General features: G+C 32.1%; 1 long non-coding RNA gene and 1 pseudogene across 1 annotated transcript; one reads left to right on the forward strand and one right to left on the reverse strand.

Annotated features, from left to right (window-relative positions):
• Positions 1 to 11,382: 11,382 nt before the first annotated feature.
• Positions 11,383 to 21,958, forward strand: part of LOC139521606 (MMS19 nucleotide excision repair protein homolog) — a 62,277-nt pseudogene continuing 51,701 nt past the window's right edge.
• Positions 16,002 to 20,892, reverse strand: LOC139521028 (uncharacterized). The gene is made up of 3 exons (XR_011663985.1): positions 20,760 to 20,892; positions 18,873 to 18,921; positions 16,002 to 16,494 (listed from the first exon to the last, which is right to left on the reverse strand). It is a non-coding gene; the product is annotated as an uncharacterized lncRNA (long non-coding RNA).

Genomic DNA, 21,958 nt, shown 5'->3' on the forward strand with positions numbered 1-21,958 from the left:
AAACTTTTTATTAATGTTTTTTTTGCATTATAAGCAGTCAACCTGATTACAAACTATCATTATTTGAATTCCGTGTAGAAAGAGGTCGGGTCAATTTCGAGTATTATATGCCATCTAAAGATATTTTAAAATCACTTCAGTCGTTGATATTACAATTAAAAGTCGACTGAACATGAATTATATTGCATATTATCCAATTTAAAGCATTTCTATACGTGAAGCCGTATGGCGTTATAGTTATTTCGGTCTTAGTTATATAACGTATGAAATTATCGTTCCTGAATCTGGGCTCAATAATTAGAGACAAAAAGCGTCAAAAAGTGATGAGAAGCGACAAAAAAATTAATTTAGCGATAAGAAGCGTCAAGAAAACTATTTAGCGACGATACATATATAAAAAAATATCATTGCAACAACTTATTCCCAATAGATATTAAAAAAATGCATTATTTTTATTAAAGGGGCGGTTTTTAAACCTTTTTTTATATATTACATTGATAGATATAAAAAAAACATTTTATAAACAAGAAAGGGATTGTCTAGTTTTTATACGACCCCAAAATTTTTTTGGGTTCGTATAATGGTATGATGCCGTCGTCTGCGTCGTCTACGTTGTCAGCGTCGTCTGCGTTGTCAGCGTTGTCTGCGTCGTCGTCGTCCGAAGACACTTTGGTTTCCGGATAATAACTTTAGTTTAAGTGAATAGATCTTAATGAAATTTTTTCAGATGGTTCAATACCACAACAGGAAGGTTGGGATTTATTTTGGGGATGATGGTCTGAACTGTTTAGGAATTAGGGGCCCAAAAGGGGCCAACACAAGCATTTTTCTAGTTTCAGGATAATAACTTGTTTACCAGTATTTCAATTGCTCTGAAAGTATACTGCAATGTTAAAAATCACAAGTGGAAGGTTTGGATTCATTTAAGGGGTTATGGGGCCAAAGTTTAGGAATTAAGGGCCAAAAAGGGGCCTAAACAAACATTTTTCTAGTTTCCGGACAATACCTTGTGTGTAATTGCATGGATCTCTCTGAAATTGTGACACAATGTACCATATAATAAAGGGGAGGCTGGGATTAAGTTTTGGGTTAATTGCCCAAAATATGTAGAAATTAAGGGCCAAAAAGAAGCATGTTTCTAGTTTCCAAACAATCATGACAATAACTTGTGTTTAAGTGTATGGATCTCTCTGAAATCGTACTACAAGGTTCAATATTACAAAGGAAGGCATGGGTTTGAGTTTAAGGGTTATTGCTCCAAGGGGGGTTTCAATAAATTGGGGGGGGGGGGGGATCTCAGTTTACCATTTTTTTAGGGATTTTTTTTTTCAACATTTTTCAAATTTCAAATTTTGAAAAGTTTCAATAAGAAATATTCAATTGCACAGTATTGTGCAATAGATGTGTTAGATCTTGAACCACATTAATTTTGTGGCAAAAACACAATCAAAATTCAGACAGTATCAAGCTTGAATATTGTAACCAAATTTGCCCCAACTGATCAGGGTTCGACCACTGGGGTCGTATAAAGCTGCGCCCTGCGGAGCACCTGGTTATTAGATATAAAGAATATGTTTTATGCAAACGCTAAAAATTGGAAATCAAAACAAAATTTTCCAACTTCCTTTTAAAGATTTTTTTTAATCAAAACCATGCGTATTCGGTAAATTTTTCAACAAACTTTAACATAATAGTTCAAATAATTAACATTATGCAACTGGACAACAATTAAAAAAAAAAGTAGGGCAAATGGACCTTGGTGGAACAGGTATCAGGGCGAACAGGTACTAAAGCGAACGTGAACCAGGGCGAACGGACCCGGATTCTTATATAGGCATGATATATAGGTATGTGTGTTGCACAAGTCTTTCACAAGTTTCAAAAAAGCTCATGTTATAAAACTTTTTTTCAGGGCACAAACCCACCTTAAAAAGACTTGTCTACTGCCATTCCCATCCTATTTTCATATACCATTTGCAAGCAAGAGACTGAATGGTTTGCAAAATTAAAAATCAGGACGGTGTCCCGTTAAACCAAAAGAACTTATTCTCTTACGCCGGAGAAACCTGAAAACTACTCTCTTACAACATGCTCCGGCAGAGTAGCTACTTCCGGGAAAAGAGGAAAAGATTTCGTCATAAAATCTGTACATAGTGACGTACAATTTGATCTGCCTACATTAATTGAATGAATTAATATTCCCAATAATCGAGACGAAATTCCTACTTCTGAAGTTGCAATGCATCATCCTCATCTGAAAGAACTCAGAGGAAACATTTCACCAATAGAGGAACGTTGTCAAATTCTACTCCTAATTGGAAGGGACCTTATAGAGGCACACCACGTCCTTGAACAACGCCTAGGACCATCCCGAACTCCATTTACCCAAAAGTTGAGACTTGGTTGGGTCATAATTGGAAATACATACATTGACGAGCAAACTGTTCCTATTTAAATCAACACTAAGATCATTAACGTTTCAATCACGGAATCAGAACAACGTCTTGCCTCAAGACCGGAAATAGCCGTCTGGGACAAGAATCCAATTGTTGTTCAGTCTAACGACAAAAACTTTCATTCGAATGCCAAAGTCGCAAAATCGCATTCAATACAATACCTTGAATGTACAGGACCGAGTACCAAGCCTGGTAAACGCACGAATTCCTCTAAAGGGACATCACTCGCGTCACTAAAAGCAAAATCTTTGACTTCTATTAAAAAATCTATAGATAAAGAAAATTTCATTCCGAAATCAACAGGACCTGAGGTTCATGGTGAGGAAATCAGTAGCATTCGCAAACCTATTACGATAGAAGGACCTATTGCCAATATCAATCTGCCTTTGAGCAAGCAACATCTACTGCGAGGAGGAAGCAGTATTGCCAAATCTGACTTGAATTTTAGTGAAAAGGAACCAGTAGTCTTATCTGGACATCATCACAAAGTAACACATTTTCTTGGACATTACTACATACTACAACAAAATCAAACATTGAGGACCCTACTTCACAGATAGAACAACTGGATCAGCAGGATGGAACGTTAGGACGAAACGCTTAATTTCGTCTGATACTAAAAAAAGATGTGACATTCCGCTAAACCGGAAGAGGATCAAGTATTAGCTCTCGTCATACCCACCGGAAGACCACCTTCAACCGTCGTCGACGTATAACAACATTGGAAAAAACAGTTCCTACTATCTCAACAGCAACTATGGAGCATTCTGCCAATCACAGCAACCTCATTGAAGAGATCCTTCTTCTTAGGACAAGAAACTGTGCCGAACCCAGTTTCCCGTGGAATTAATCTATTCTGAAAACTTTATATTGAGAGGTCGTAAGTTGAAACCTGATATTTCTCATACGACCAGAAGTAGACGTTACTCTTGTACATAATCAATTTATGTTTGGATTTTATTTATTTAATATATTTATATGCGATTTAGTTATGGAAAAGTGATATCAGATAGACATCAGACGGGGAGTATTCTGTTACGCCGTTCCTCAATTTATATAGTTCGTTTGATTATATTCTTAATCTATTTATGTGTTCCATCTTTAACCTTATAAGAACGTTCAAAAATCGTATCATCGCTACCTTTCCCTCTCTCACACGTATCCGTTACATGAAAACTGCAAGGTCATTATGATCACGAGGAACATTTCGTCGAGACGTCATCTTGGACACAATTTGTGGCTAACCACAGAGTGAGTTAATTATATAACATTGTATTTAAAGCCTTCAAATTGCCTTTCGTATAATTGAACCTCTTCTCCGTGAAATACTTTAAATGTAACTGTTCTTGAAAGTACAACATTTCCTCGGATTCAATGGACTGTGCAATCAATTATTTTGGACATTTCATACACTAGAAACATTAATTCAACACATTGTAAAATTGTATTTTATTTGTTTTTCAGCTTTTTACCATTTGTTAGATTGGTTTGAGAATATATTATCAGCACCTGATAGTCTTGTTGCTTGAGCCCAATCGTCGGTTATACTTAATGGTCAGGCCAATACAGAACTAAACTGGATGAATATTGTAGGAGAAATCTAGAGGAAAGTTTTGATTTGTGAAATTGGTTTTCCTGAAAAGTAATTCATCCTGCAGAAAGGATTTATAACTGTCCACCACCAACTGTCGAGCTAATGTTGAGCTTCACTGATGGAATTTCCTTAATTAAAAACTCCTTTTTCATTCATACCGGTAGTTTACTTTATCATGTTAATACTGAAGAATAGTTTTGCTTGGAGTTAGAAACATACCTGCCCACTTTTCAAAATGCCCATGGGGGTTTTACGTGAAAGATGGTTCTTATAGTCCTGCAAAATCTTCAAGGGGGCCTTCAAACATATTCTAATGTGGTTTTTTGGTTTCTTCGTGCTTTGACAAGCTCATAACCCGTGTTGAATTAATTGTTATCTTTAAAGTAGTGGACAAAATTGCTCTTACAAAATTTCCACTTGGGAGCCTCCACGGGGGGAATATCCCGCAAAAAGTGACAGTTGGCGGGTATGTAGAAAAAGTATGGTCATCAAAAGAGTTGACATGTTACTATGTAGATTTACCATTATGTTACTTGATGTTCTTGCAATACACACAGTACGGAGACTAGTCAATCTTTGCGAACTATTTTTCATAGGATGGGAGTCATTGAAAATGCATATATAATCAATAATTAAAAATAAACTATTTATATTAAAAGGGAAAAGTTCTTATATGTCTTAAAAATGCATTTCATGGCGAGGTACAGAAAATATACAGTAGACTATAAATATAGGTGAACTAGGTACAAGAGAACTCTAAATCTTAAATACTACAAACCACCTCTGTTATACAATGTATGTGTAAGATAAGGATATAACTGGACCAGAAATACACACAACCTGTAATTAACTGCCTTTACAGCGCTTTCGCGCTTTGATTAAGTTTAGAGGTGAATCATGTTTTTTTTGTTCATTTAAAGAGAACTATAAATGTATTGTTAATGCTGTAAAGTGATATTATGTTTTTGTATAAAATCACGACATCAGTATCATATATTCGACCTTGATAAATGTAAATTACAGGTGTTTAATGTTTAATGACGCACTTAATAATTGTTTTGATCACAATTTAGAACGTTAGCACGGGTGACATATTTTCACATTTAATTTGAAATAGAAATTCGGTGTTCTATTAATATAAGTTGCATCTTTGTTAAGATTCTCAGATTAAGAATTGTCATGGTATAACAAAATCACACGTATTTTCTATTCATGCTCTGTATCAGCATTGTATTACCCTTCCAAATCAAAATAAAAAAACCCAAACAAAACAAAAATAAACCAAAAATAAACCAAAAATCGTCTTAATCTTTAAAAAGAATGCTCAAATCATCAAAAAGAAAACAACAACGATACAATGTATATATCGAAAAGGGACATTACTGCTATATTTCTGTGGTTACATGTAGTAGCGACTTTTATGTTACTCATTTGTTCGTTTCACAGAAAAATGTGTTCTTGTGTTTGTCATAAAATTGAGAATGGAAATGGGGAATGTGTCAAAGAGACAACAACCCGACCAAATAAAAAACAACAGCAGAAGGTCACCAACAGGTCTTCAATGTAGCGAGAAATTCCCGCACCCGGAGGCGTCCTTCAGCTGGCCCCTAAACAAATATATACTAGTTCAGTGATAATGAACGCCATACTAATTTCCAAATTGTACACAAGAAACTAAAATTAAAATAATACAAGACTAACAAAGGCCAGAGGCTCCTGACTTGGGACAGGCGCAAAAAATAACAATACGCACATTAAAATTCAGTTCAAGAGAAGTCCGAGTCTGATGTCAGAAGATGTAACCAAAGAAAATAAACAAAATGACAATAATACATAAATAACAACAGACTACTAGCAGTTAACTGACATGCCAGCTCCAGACTTCAATTAAACTGACTGAAAGATTATGATTTCATCATATGTACATCAGGCACAATCCTTCCCGTTAGGGGTTTAGTATCATACCATCATAACATATATGAGAAGAACATAACCCGTGTCATGCCAACAACTGTTTTTGAATAAATGTGTTTAGTTCCGACGCAAAGACCTTATCAGTGACTCAATATTAACGCCAAAATATGCAATCTTTAATGACTTGACAACAGTATCGTAATTATATCCCTTCTTAATAAGTGTATTCAAAGGTTTTTAAGTTTCTGAGGTGAATACTGACACCTTTGTGCTTTATAAAGAATATTTCCATAAAAAATTGGATGTGAAATACCTGAACGTATAAGAAGTCTGCATGTTGAGCTATATTTACGAATGATGTCTTTATACCGATGATAAAATTTAGTAAATGTTTTGACTAGTTTGTGATATCGAAAACCCTGGTGTAATAATTTTTCAGTAATACATAAATGTCTCCCGTTAAAATCTTAAACATTGTTACATACACGAGCGAATCGTACAAGTTGAGATATATAAACACCGTAAGATGGTGACAAGGGAACGTCACCATCTAAAAACGGATAATTAACGATAGGAAATGAAAAATCATCCCTTTTATCATAAATTTTAGTATTCAGCTTTCCGTTAGTGATATAGATATCAAGATCGAGGAAAGGGCAGTGGTCATTGTTAGTATAAGCTTTATTTAAAGTAAGTTCAGCAGGATAAATTTAATTAATATACATACTGAAGTCGTCATTATTGAGAGCCAAAATATCATCCAAATATCTAAAAGTATTATTAAATTTGTTTATCAGATGTTGTTTTGATGGGTCTTTGCTTAATTTTGTAATAAATTGTAACTCATAACAATACAAAAAGAGGTCCGCAATAAGTGGTGCACAGTTAGTCCCCATTGGAATTCCGATAATCTGACGATATACGGAATCCCCAAAGCGAACAAAAATGTTATCTAGTAAAAATTCAAGGGCATATATAGTATCAAAGCATGTCCAATTAACATAGTTTTTTTGTTTATTGCTACTAAAAAATGACCTAAAAGAGTTTGAATATATATATTCACATTCTGATTTTTTGAATGCCCATTTAATTAGGTGTGTGAATTTTGTCTTAATGAGAATGTGAGGCAATGTGGTATACAGGGTAGAAAAATCAAAACTTTGAATAGATTCAAAATCACCAATATAAGCATGCAATTTATCAAGTACTTCCAAAGAGTTCTTGACACTCCAAAAGTAATTTATTCCACTATTTTCGAAGGCCTTATTTGAACAATTTATTATAAGGTTTTTAATTGTACCAAGTGTGCTGGTAAGAAGAATAGACAATTTAGTAGTTGAACAATGGCTTGAAGACGAAATAAATCTATATTTGTAAGGGGTTTTGTGTAGCTTCGGAAGCCAATACATTGTTGGAACTTTCATTGTATTTGGCTCTGCTTGTAAAGCGGTGGCTAAAAGTTTATGTTTGTTACAGATTTCGTTTTCTGAAAATGGAGTCAGTTGGAATGTTGGTGAATTGGTGATTTCCTTTTTCAGAACCTCAATGTAAAATTTACGTCAAACAATAATAATATTATTAGCAGCTTTATCGGCCGGGACAAAAACAAATTCCTTGGCTAATTCTTTTAGTTTATGTTTGATACGAGAAATAGGTTTATTTTGGTTAATGTTAATAGTAAAATGTTCTTTAAAATGTTGAATACGTATATCAACTATCTTCATTACTGAATTAAAAAAAGAGTCCAAAGATTTTTTGTCAGCTTTTTCCCGTTTTATCCATTTTATACAGTAAGTATGGAGTGAGTCGTGGATGATATTACGACACTCATTCCAATTAATAATTGACGGGGGACGATATATAGGTCCTTTACTGAGGAATGATTTTAACTCGCGGTCTTGAACGATGTTAAGATCTCCTGTTATAACATGGGAAATGGGTCCATAAATATATTCGGAATTACTGCAATTACATGAAGTAGGTGTATGTTCACTGATATTAACATCTTTACACAATTGACTATAATTGAACACAAATTTCGGGTAGATTTCTTGTAAATATAACAAATAAGAGGTAGCTCAGTATTGTCAAAATATCCAGGAATTTGTTCTTTAACAGAATGGTCGTTAAATATACCGGCAATATTTACAAAATCAAAGCCTTTATTGACATACTTAATTTTAATAAAATGTTTTTTATGATCTTCAGGGCGATCAATTTTGGGAAATAATTTAGAATAACAATATGCCATAATAATTTGAACAATTTCATACTTAGGACTGCTATATGAAATTTTGTTGCAATCCTCCAAAATTTTATTTAACTTATTAACCGGTAACGAACAGAGTTTTGTTAACAGATAATGTCTGCCGTTGTTTTTTGAAATAGAAATTAGGTCCGAAATATTGGTATGATTGGCCCGAAATTTTCTTTGATTGCGATTTGTTCTACGACCGTGAGAACGGTTTTTACGAACAGTTTTAGAAACTATATCCAAAATGTTAACGGAATTGGTTCTAGATATATTACCAATTCCCATGATATTATCATTTAGACCGAGAGGGTAAACTGTCTGTAATTTTTTAATTCAATTTAATTCAATTATTTTCCGTGATCGTACAAACTTTGAATGCGATTCACCAGGCTGCTTATTTACTACTTCTAAAGGTTGAACTGCTAAATATTTAAAAGGATGGTTGTGCTTCTTAAGGTGTTGATAAATGATACTTTTGAATTTATTTGGTCTTTTAAAACGATACAGATGTTCTTTGTCATGTCTGTTTGTGCTGTATTTCTGTCATGTAATGTTGTCATCTTAGCGATGTTTTATTAATATTGCTATAAACGCAGTTTATTTAGCTAACCATTAATCCTGATTCAACCCACCATGTTTTTCTTTAAATATCCTGTCGTTTGCACTTTTTGTTTGTTGCACTTCAGTGTTTCTGTTGTTCCTTTATTTTTTCTCTTGTAGTTGATGTGTTTCCCTCGGTTTTAGATAGTCATCCGAATTTGTTTTCTCTTAAATCGTTTTATGATTTTTAAGGCAGTGCTTTTAAGCCGGACTTTCAAGTCATGAGGTACATCTTTTCATACGCAACGTCCAACAAATCTATGTAGGGGGTCATTTGGCCAGAAATAGATCCGGAAATGATCAATTTTCTCCTTTTCTTTTTATGGTATGATATGGTTTTTGTTTCTTTCATTTACATTGGGAAATAAAGAAACGATCAGTGTGTATTGTTCATTTAAACAAACTTGTTATTAATGTGTAGTTTGCATTATAAGCAGTCAACCTGATTACAAACTATCATTTATTTATTTGTATTCCATGTGGAAATAGGTTTGGGCAATTTCGAGTGTTATCTGACATCTAAAGATTTTTAAATCAGTTCAGACGTTGATATAACAATGAAAGGTCGACTTATTGCATTTTCTATAATTCAAAGCGGAATTCGGTTTATGAACGAGAAACCGTTAGCGTTTTCAATTTCGGTATTAGTTATGTATGTTGTCTACGTATTATCCTGGTTCCAGCTACTACGTTCGGGGCATTAGCTATTTGATATATGTGTAACATTACGATCGGGTACCAGTCAATCTACGCGTGTATGTGTATATGATTTCCCGCCAAAATGACCGACTTACAGCTATGGAAAAATAGTTCATAAACGTTCTGTATAATGATATGCAAATTCATAATTGATCGTAACTTTTTTTTTTATCTTTATCTAATAATTATAACAAAATAGATTCCACAAAATAGAAAATGGCATTATTTTACGAGGATTTCTCATAATTTTTCACTTCCGGACGCGGCACAGGAATACGCATGTTTTGAAGAAGCTCAAAGAATTGGACTGACAAAGTGAATTGAGAAGGAAACAGATAGGTATCAGTTAAACAATTTAAATGTACAGAACAAAAAGATTCACTTCACACAAATAGTAGAAGCTTAAGCATTGTATTGTCTTATACACGACTCTAGTCTATTGTTTAAACGACACTGGTACGAGTCATACTGGGTCAAGTCTAAATATGTAAACATATCCACGTGACTTTAGGTAGAATGTAACGTAATGCAATATATCTACCATTGTCTCCTGTATGCATTGATTTGTAGTTTAACCAGATATATTTCTCTTACACATTAACACGGGTTGTATGTACGTATCTTTGCTCTTGAGGTAGACCTAGTGTTTTCTTGTCCTTAACATTTGTTGATGTTTAAATATTTCTGAACGACTGAACGAATGCAACAATTATATACTGAAGACTAGGGCTGTACAGTCCTTGTTGTGTACCTGAGTGTCATTTAAGAGGAGAACATGTATTTCCAAATGACTTAAAAAGAAGGAAAAATTGGATTAAGGTCATGGCTCATACATATATAGGGGGGATAATTCAAGACGTCATAATTTTGGTAAATTACGATTCAATGTAATCTGTTTGAGATTTTTTGGTGAATGCTACAATAATAAGGTTTTCCTACAAGAGGTATATCATGCTGAGATTTATTTTAGCAGTAATTACATGTATGTTAATTTATGATGTAATGACAGGAACTCATAAGCTATGCTTCATAGGCTTTCTTGAAAAATATCAATGACAATATGTAAACAGGAACAAAACAATGACATGAATGATGCTCTCTTCTATGTTATAGTTAATTAGGTATGTGTGTTGTATAAGTCTTTCACAAGTTTCAAAAAAGATAATGTTATCAAACTTTTTTCAGGGCACAACCCCAACTTAAAGAGACTTGTCTACTGCCATTCCCAGCCTATTTTCATGCACCATTTGCAAGCAAGAGGCTGAACGGTTTGCAAAAAATAAAAATCAGGACGGTGTCCCGTTAAACCAAAAGAACTAAACTGGATGAATATTGTAGGAGAAATCTAGAGGAAAGTTTTGATTTGTGAATTTTTTTTCTCATGAAAAGTCATTCATCCTGCAGAAAGGATTTAAAAAGTTATCAAAGGTACCATGATTATAATTTAGTACGCCAGACGCGCGTTTCGTCTACATAAGACTCATCAGTGACGCTCATTAAAACTGTCCACCACCAACTGACGAGCTAATGTTGAGCTTCACAGATGGAATTACTCAAACCCATCAATGCCTATGTTTTCAGCACAGATTTCGCAAATCATGACACAGCCGTGCATTTTTTATACCTGTTAAGAGTCGTGTACTAAATTTTATTTTATATATAAATAAATTTATAATGTGTCATTTTAGAGCTTGTGTTTTGTCAAAAAGTGCATAAATGAAAGTGGTGAAATTCATTTTGCTTTGATATGTATAGATTTGAATTACAATTGTTCATGTTATTGTAATGCATATAAAAATAAGGAGATGTGGTACAATGTATATACATGATATTTAGTGAGTTTATCAAACTAAAGTGCATAAGACATGGGTATAAGCAGTTACAGGTACTACTGTACAATCTCCAACAATGAGAAAATCTCCTACCGTAAAGAGAATTTCATAGATTTACAAGTAAGTTTTGTTTTTGTGTTGAATCATTTTCTTCTACGTGTATTTTCTTAATAGCAAATAGGGGAAGTAGTTAAAATGCTAATGAGACAGCTATTATGACCACCAGATGTCATTGTTTTCTAAATTAAAAACTCTCTTTTCATTCATACCGGTAGATTACTTTATCATGTTTATACTGATATATAATTTTGCTTAGAGTTAGAAAAAGTATGGTCATCAAAAGAGTTAACATGTTACTATGTACATTTACCATTATGTTACTTGATGTTCTTGCAATACACACAGTACGGTGACTATTCAATCTTTGTGAACTATTTTTCATAGGATGGGAGTCATTGAATATGCATATATAATCAATAATTAAAAATAAACTATTTATATTAAAAGGGAAAAGTTCTTATATGTCTTAAAAATGCATTTCATGGCGAGGTACAGAAAATATACTGTAAACAGTAGACTATAAATATAGGTGAACTAGGTACAAGAGAACTCTTAATCTTAAAAACTACAAACCACCTCTGTTATATGTAAGATAAGGATATAATTGGACCAGAAATACACACAACCTGTAATTAACTGCCTTTACAGCGCTTTCGCGCTTTGATTGAATAGTAGAATACTACTGTTGCCTTTATCTAACAATAAATATTCCTTTACACCTTGTGTAAAAATATACAACTATGTAAAAATGCTTCCCTTCTCTGACTATAAAGACAATTTTAATCAAACGTAAAAGGTGCTTTGACTATTTTATTTATTGTGTCTGTTTATTTAACGCATCAATGTAAAAATATCGGAAATTGATGAGACAATCATTAAAGTGAGAGGGTTAGCGCTATAGAACCAGGTTTAATCCACCATTTTCTACATTTGAAAATGCCTGTACCAAGTCAGGAATATGACAGTTCTTGTCCATTCGTTTTTGATGCGTTTTGTTATTTGATTTTGCCATGTGATTATGGACTTTCCCAATTGATCTTCCTCTTAGTTCAGTATTTTTGTGATTTTACTTTTTGCTATATTCACTCCATGTGCTGCTTATCCATGTCATCCTAGATAACTTTTCGAAATAAAATACCCAACATATTTGAAACAGTTGCCTAAATGTTTTTATTTGGAACGTAGCATAATATATTTATTATTAATTCAAAAATCATAAATCAAATACCTTATGCTTTAATAAAAGAAACATGTTTCTTGGATAATGTACACCAAGCATGTTAACGACCGCCATAGGAGAGTTAAAAGTGCGAGACTAAACCCACTTTGATAGTTGTCTCACCGTGAATCGTACCACATCTCTTTGTGTACATCCTGGAATCGTTAAATTTAAAGACTGAGATAGTTTATTCTTTTGTGTTGGGGACAATGCATTTACAGAGTATGAATTGCAAATAAGTGTGATTTATTTTTACCCATTACCAGTCTGAATATGAGAAGGTTATTTAGGCTAACTGTTTCATTTAACAAAGATGTAATTTAACAGAACACTGGATTTTTATTTTAAGTTAAATGTGAAAATATGTCGAAATATTTATCAAATGCGTCATTTCATACAACACATCTGCAAACTATTTACCAAGGACAAATATATCATACTGATGGCGTGATTATATACAAAAACATAATATCATTTTACAGCATTAACAATACAATATATTTATAGTTTCTCTAAATTGACAAAAACATTAATCACCATCAACCTTAAAAATGTCAAATCATTAACTTTTATAAGTTTAGCAAAATACAAAACTGCAAATCGTTTTCAAGTAGCTTAGATGTCTTCGTCCATCTTAAATTTTGAAATAAAAGATACCAATCGGTCCAAATCTTATAAAGGAATTGATATTAAATACTTTTTATTCATATTAAGAAAACATAAAAAAATATTCCTTTTTTCGACTTTGTCAGTATTAGGAGAAAACTCAGATAAAGTAACTTTCATTACATAATGTGATGTGTGAATTTAACTATTTTATCATATAGCCAGAAAACGAGTCCGGTGACCCCATTTTGTTCATTTTCTTAACTGAAAGCATGTTAATAGAGATATATTCTCATAGTTTATCAAACTTATACGGTGTAGTTTTCTTTTTATCGATAAAAGCATAATGTATTCTATACAGAATGCTTAATATTCATGATATTAGTGAAATATTTCAAAATATTTCAAACTGTTGTAATAGTAGATATTTAGTCATGTAATTAAAAAAAATATCAAGACGAATAGAGAAATTGACCTGTTTTGACTGTTTTATTTGTGGATCTAAATGATTTTGTTGTTTTCTATAGCACTATAAGTTGTGAACTGTTGGCAACATTCTCTGGGTGTAATGTTCTTTCAAACATCTTTAATCTATGTTCTAGACTATTATATATTTTTCTTTGTAGTTGAATTACTGGTAACATATATGTGTGAAAGGTTGATGGATCACCATTCTGTTTAGCCACCTGCTCTATATGCCTTGTTAGCTTTGGTAAGTTACTGGTAAAATTAGAATGGAAATGGGGAATATGTCAAAGAGACAACAACCCTACCAGAGAACAGATAACAGCCAAAGTCCATCAATTGGTCTTCAACGCAGCTAGAAAATCCCACACCCAGAGGAGGTCCTCAGCTGGCCCTAAAATAAAATGTGAACTGGTTCAGTGAAAATGAACGCCATACTTAATTACAAATTACTAAAAGAATTAAAATAAGCAATATACAAGAACTAACAAAGGCTAGAGGCTCCTGACTTCGGACAGGCACAAACATGCGGTAGGGTTAAACATATTTTGTGAGATCTCAAGCCTTCATCTTTACCTCTAGCTGATGTAAAATAAATAGACACACAGCAATAAACACAGTAAACTGAGTTTAAAAGGAGTCCGAGTCCGATGTCAGAATAGGTAACAAAAGAAACTAAGCAAAATGACAATAATACATACATAAACAAAGGACTTCTAGCAGTTACTGACATGCCTGCTCCAGACCTCAATTAAACTTATAAAAGATAATGTCTTCATCATATGAAAGTCAATTACAATCCCTCCGGTTAGAGCTTTAGTATCATACCATCATGAAATAAATGAGAAGAACATAACCCCTATCATGCCAAAAACTGGTTTTAGAATAATTGTTTTATTTCTGATGCAAAGACCCTATGAGTGAATCAATATTATTACCAAAATATGACATCATTAAAGACTTGACAACAGTATCGTAGCTGTATCCCTTCTTAATAAGTCTGTTTAAAGGTTTAGTTATCTTTTGAGGTGAACGCTATCATTGTGAATGGTTATTGGATCAGTATTCTGTGTGAATCTTTAATTGATCACCATTCTGTGTGAAAGATTAATGGATTACCATTCTGTGTGAATGGTTAAGGATCTCCATTCTGTGTGAACAGTTAATGGATAACCATTCTGTGTGACCAGTTAATGGTCTTGTTATTCGTAAAAAGCTAATACAAACATATGCTAGAAATCCCAAAACTGCTGAAAATGAAGATCCTAACAATGTTCGAGTAAGAATAAAAAATATACCTTGCTCAGCAGATGACGGTCAAATTCAAAGAGCCCTTGAATTTAATCACTGTGTAGTACATACATTATTTCGTGAAAGGCTACGAGTCGATGGACGCGTAACAAATTGTCAGACTGGCGATCGCATTGCAATATGTGACCCAATACCAAATCCTTTGCCAAAAACTTTATTCATAGGTAAATACAAAGCAGTGATACTCCATCGAGGTCAAGTGGACACCCGTACAAACATTAAATGCAATAAATGTCTACAAGAGGGACATAAATCTTATGAATGCCCAAACGATTGGGTGTGTCGAACATGTGGTGGCAGCGGTCATAAAGCAAGCTATTGCACTACTTGCCCAGATGACTGGGTATGTCAGACATGCGGGAAGTCCGGTCATACAGCAAAATACTGTAATGCAGACTCCGATTCTTCTAGTGAAGATAGCCAATCTGAATCAGAATCAGATTCAGACATTCCCACACATCCAGAAAGCTGTCAAAAGGATGCGTCACAAACAACCCAAGCAGCTGAAGCAGAACAAAAAACGCCTAGCTTTACTTTTAACAAACAGGCAAGCAACAATCTTGAAAATCATTCAAACCTAAGTGAAAAAAAGGAACAACGACATGTCAAAAAGGCTAAACGAGCAAAAAATAAAAAGGACAAACAAAATTCAAATAAAGATCAGCCGAGCATGGAACGCTTCCTAGCAGAAGCCTTTAGAACTCCATCAAATAAAACCAATGAAGAGAAAAAAACACGTACTAAACAAACAGCAAGTACTCCTACTGATGAGCTTCACAAGAGAGAAGAACCAGTGAAAAAAACAAAATCCTAAGCTCATCTTAATTAAAACTATCAATTACAAATCTTCATGTGTTTTAAATTGTATATATTGTATATATTTCTTTGTTTACTTTGTATTATAAACATAGACTGTGTTTATCAAGTGAACAAAATTGTAATTTGTGAATGTGATGTCTATATTGTAGATAGCATACATTCAAAAGAGAAATATCAGAATAGTTGTTTATTTAAAAATGTAGTAAATACAGCATATATGAAATTATTTGTAAATGAAAAATGTATAGACTATGAATATAAAGGTGGTAAATCTTCTTGGATAAAAAATATTGTTCCATGCACATCTAAAACAAATGAAAATTGCTTAATTGGTTGGAGCACTAAATTAACGAAATGCAGTATTCATAGACACACTTTAATCCTTTGTCATAATATATTCTTGGAATCAAGTAAAAAACAGCCAGTCTTGAAGTATAAAAGTACAGTTTCGGTAAATGACAATCTTCCGATGTTCTTTTCTTCAGGATACGAACATATTTCTACACAGTTATTTTTTATAAACATTAACGAAACAGCCAAAAATATCCAACTGTTCTTGAACTTAGATATCACACACTTCTTTGTTGTGCACATATTTCCAGAATTAAGCACTTCTAGTAAAGTCATTTGGCTAACAACATTCTGTGACACGATTAATTCCATATCTGTAAAAAAATATAAAAGTTGTAAATACAAAAGAACCACCCGCGCTATCAAAATTTCAGTAAATGACAATGCTAATGTTTACAAAATACAAGACGTTTTCAGAAAGTCAGTAATGAAACTAAAAATAGAAATTAACTTTACCCGTGCTATTTATAGGTCTAAAAATAACTACATGTTTATCTGGGTCACGATACATAGAACAGGTTTATACATTTTGCTAGATTTAAATAAATCGTTTAAGAGATCAACAATTAAACTTCTTTAATACTATAATGAAAACAAAAAACTTCCACATTTGCTCACTTAATTGTCAAGGTTTAGCGAGAAAGGAAAAGCGCTTTAGATTATTCTCTTGGTTTCAACAGCAGAAATGCGACATTTTAATGGCACAAGAAACTCACTTGTCAAAAGATTTGATAAAGCAAATTAACAATGAATTCCATGGCAAACATCTTCACAGCCTAGGCACAACAAATTCAAGGGGAGTTTCTTACTTTATTAATAAATCACTAGACTTTAAATTAATTAATGAATTTTGTGATAAAGAAGGGAGAATTATTATAATTAATATAGAAATTCAAGATAAGATTTTTACCTTAGTAAACTTGTATGCACCTAATGAAGTTCATGCAAGAAACCAATTTTATAAAAAAGTAAGTAAATTAATTGAAGAACACACTCTTGGTGCCCTAATAGTAGGGGGAGATATGAATGATTTACTCTCAGCTTTAGATACAAAGAACAATAAATTACATAAAAAGTTAAAAAAGCCAGTCAATGGTTTAAAACAATTAATTAAAACACATAAATTGATAGACATTTGGAGACAATTAAATAAAGATAAAAAACAATTCACATGGAAAAGAAAAAATTCTACAAATGAAGCTAGTAGAATAGACTTCTTTATAATATGCACACAAGCACGCCTAAGTACTGTATCTGCTGATATCAGGCCTGCACAAATTTCATTCACAGACCACCAGGCTATTTCGCTTAAATTAGACATTTATGCAAATAATCGGGGTAAAGGATATTTTAAAATGAATAACAGTATATTGACTGATACTCAGTACAATAAACTAATAAATAAGTTAATTGAAAAGTATGAGCAAAATTTTAATCTTACAAATGTCCTAAATCAGTGGGACCTGCTAAAAACTGACATAAGAGAGTCCACTATCCAATACTGTAAATCAAAAGCCAGAGAAAGGAAAAATAATATTTTAATAATGGAAAACAAACTAAATCTTTTAAATGAAAGATTAGACAAATTACCTGATAGGAAAAATAATGAACTTTTTAATCAAATAAAAAATTTAGAAAAAGATTTAGAAGAGATATACTCTTTAAAAGCCAAAGGAGCCCAAGTTAGATCAAGAATAAAATGGGTAGAGGAAGGGGAAAAAATACTAAGCACTTTTTATCTCTAGAAAAAAATAGACAGGCTAAAAAATCTATTAATAAATTAATGACCAAAACCGGTGAGGTTACTGTTGATCAAAGTGAAATTTTAGATGTAAGTAAAGAGTATTATAAATCTCTGTACAAAAGTACATGTCCCGAAACTGAAATTTTAAAGACATACATAGAAAATACCCCCATTGATCATTCTTTAACTCCTTGTGAAAGCAAACAAGTGGATGGTAAATTAACTTTAGAAGAGCTAACATCTTCTATTTATAATATGAAACTAAATAAGACTCCAGGCAAAGATGGCTTAACAGTTGAGTTTTATAGACAATTTTGGCCAAATTTAAAACATATTGTATTGAATGTTTCTAATACATGTTATGATAATGAAACTTTATCTGAGACCCAAAAGATTGGGATAATATCATTAATTTTTTAAAAAAATGACCCTTTGTCCTTAGATAATTACCGTCCAATTACTTTATTGAATACTGATGTAAAACTTATTACATATACTTTAGCACAAAGACTAAAAAAAATCTTACCCCTAATTATACATAGAGATCAAAATGGTTATGTTAAAAATCGATATATAGGATTTAACGTACGCCAAATTCAAGATATTATAGATTATGCTGAAAACTTTAATATTGATGGAGCTATACTATTTATTGACTTTTCTAAAGCGTTCGATTCACTCGAATGGGACTTTATGCTGGAATCATTAAAAAAATTTGGATTTAATAAGTCTTTTCAAAAGTGGGTCAAAACACTTTACCATGATATAAAAGGATGTATTTTAAATAACGGGTGGATTTCTGAAACCTTCGGGATTCAACGGGGAATTCGACAAGGATGCCCTTTAAGCGGGTTATTGTTTGTTTTATCAGTTGAAATACTGGCTTGTAGGATAAGGGATAATAATGATCTGAAAGGGATACAAATAAAAATTGATAAAAATACTCACAGCCTAAAAATCTCACAGCTAGCAGATGATACAACTCTCTTTCTAAGATCTAAAAATGAAATAAAAAATGCACTTAATTTAATAGAAACTTTTGGATCTTTTTCAGGGCTTAAACTTAATAGAAATAAAACAGAAGGTATATGGTTAGGTAAACTAAAACACTGCAAAGACAAATTTGAAAGTATCAATTGGAAAGATACGGTGAAAAGTCTTGGCATTTATTTTGGCCTGAACAAAAAAGAATGTGAAACAATAAATATAGAAAGACAGTTTGAAAAATCAGAAAGGATACTAAATGATTGGAAGAAAAGAAAATTGAGTATGATAGGAAAAATAACTATAATTAAAACACTAGTTATTCCCAATATAACATACGTTGCTTCATTGATAAATCTAAGCAGTGAAATTATTAGTCAATTTAAAAAAATCTTATTTAATTTTTTATGGGAGGGTGGTAGCGAGAAAGTTAAACGCTCAGTGTTAAGAAAAGATTATATTGAAGGGGGATTAAAAATGACAGATATTGACGCATACATTGAGGCTATTAAAATAAATTGGGTTAAAAGATTAACTGATGAAACTTGTGCTAACTGGAAAATCATACCTACTTTTTATTTTAGAGAGTTTGGGGAAAATAATTTAATATTTAAAATGAATCTTAATACTCACTAGAAAACCTTAGAAACTTACCTACATTTTACTTTGAAATTTTGAAATGTTGGATTAAAAATGGAGGTGGAAAGACGAAAGTACCTGATAATTATAGAGATATAAGAAAGCAAGTTATTTGGGGAAACCAATATATAAAAACAGGTGGTAAAAGTTTATATTATAGTAATTGGGTAAAGGAAAACATAATTTTTGTAAATGATGTAATTGATGATAAAGGAGAAATTTCTCATAAAATATTAGATAAACTTAAAAAGAAACAAAATTGGATTTCCGAAATATGTTCCCTTCGGAAAGCTTTACCCAAAAGTTGGATCCAAAAATTAAAGAGCAATATATCAAAACATACTAAAATCAACATTACACAAGACATTAAAATGTTAAGTAATGGATTGTTTTACGATCTAGACAAAATTAAGTTTAAAGAAATTTATAATATTATTATCAGGTCAAATAAAGAGCTTCCAGTAGGTTTTTGCTCATGGAAAAACCAACTATCAGGTGAAAATGTTATATATTTCATTAAGAAAAATTTATCTTTCACCTTTCTTTTTTTAAAAGATAATAGATTAAAAATGTTTAGATGGAAATTACTGCATAATATTTTAGCTATTAACCATAATTTGTATCGCTGGAAGGTAGTTAATAGTGAAAACTGTGAACTATGTTCTAAATCTGATAGCTATAATCATTTTTTCTTTGAATGCACATGGGTAAAAAATTATTGGACATTTCTACACAAAATATTTATGTATCTTAATATTGGGCAACATGTTTTTTGTCTACAAAATCTTGTAGTAGGGTACAAAATTGAAGATGTGGATTATCATGTACTTAATCATATTATAACAATTGTTTGCTTTGTGATTTATAAATGTTTTTATTTATCCGAAAAGAGAACCAAATATGTGAATATGATGTCAGTCCTAAAAAACGAAATTGATACACAAATTTTATATCATCCGGAAAATTCCTTTTTGAGAAAATGTCAAAGAAAAATTTTAGAAAATTGATTCTTTGGCTGTCATATTTATAGTTGATTGACCTACATTTTTGAGAATCACAAAAATGTCATTGAAATAAAAAGAAGACAAATTTCTAACGAAATTGCCTTTTACTTTTTTTGTTTGATTATCATATATAGTATATCATTCAATGTTTAGCGTACTTGAAAGATAAGACACTATCTAAAAACTACCATAATTCAATTATACTGACCTCTTAATCCGATCGAAACCATGCTCTTTCACTTTCGATTAATCCAAAACTAAAAGCTAAACAAAAGACGGTCAAAGTTCCGTTTTTCTTTTCATTGTGAAGTAAAGTACATGTTGTAGACAGCTATTACTCTGTTAATTGTAACTAACACGCAATACTACATGTATGTAAAATTATAAAAGTTTACCAATAAAATCCCCTGGTTTTATTGGTAATTAACCATACAGGGCAGAACCTTAATGCCATTGTTGTAACATTAAGGAGATTTGTTAACAACTATTATTATAGTAAAATAAAGTATCTGAAGTTGAAAAAAAAAAAAAAAAAAAAAAAAGTTAATGGATCACTATTATGTGTGAATGGTTTATAGATTATCATTATGTGTGAAGAGTTAAAGGATCACCATTTTGTGTGAACAGTTAAAGGAACACCATTTTGTGTGAATGGTTAAAGGATCACCATTATGTGTGAATGGTTAATGGATCACCATTATGTGTGAACAGTTAATGGATCAATATTCTGGAAGAACAGTTAATGGATCATCATTCTATGTGAATGATTAATGGATCATCATTCTGTGTGAATGATTAATGGATCACCATTATGTGTGAATGATTAATGGATCACCATTCTGTACAGCCACTTTTTCCATATGCCTTGTTAGCTTGGGCAAGAGGGCACATAGTTTTAGTAACTTAATATTATCTTCAAAGGTTAGATATAGACCAATTAAAAAGCAGATTGCATAAATGTTCATGAAATAAATTTGCTTATTGGCACGGCCTCTTAACATATAAGAAGATTACACTGATTTTGTGATCTCTGACATGTGGATATGTTAACCTTAAGATTCTACTGTTTGTTCTGAAGCAGGTGATATTTTTAACTTCATGGATATGATTTTTTTTCTTTCTAGAAAATAGCATATATCTCATATGGATTTCTGAATAAAATGATAAAATTCTTAGTTCTTTTCTCTAACTTAAGGGCAATAATCTGCTACTTCCAATTTACAAAAATAGGTCTTTTCTGGTGTCATCTTGCAAAAAGTAAGAGGTTTACACAATGCCCCAAATAGTGGTCTCATTGGGTATAATACTTCATTCTGATTCAGGATAAATGTGGAATCTAGTTAGTTAAACCTAAAAGAGTGCAAAAATGGCTACTTCTAGTGTAATGTGGGGGAAAAGATTAGGATA

Source organism: Mytilus edulis, chromosome 4, assembly GCF_963676685.1.
Source record: "Mytilus edulis chromosome 4, xbMytEdul2.2, whole genome shotgun sequence".
Lineage (NCBI taxonomy): Eukaryota > Metazoa > Mollusca > Bivalvia > Mytilida > Mytilidae > Mytilus > Mytilus edulis.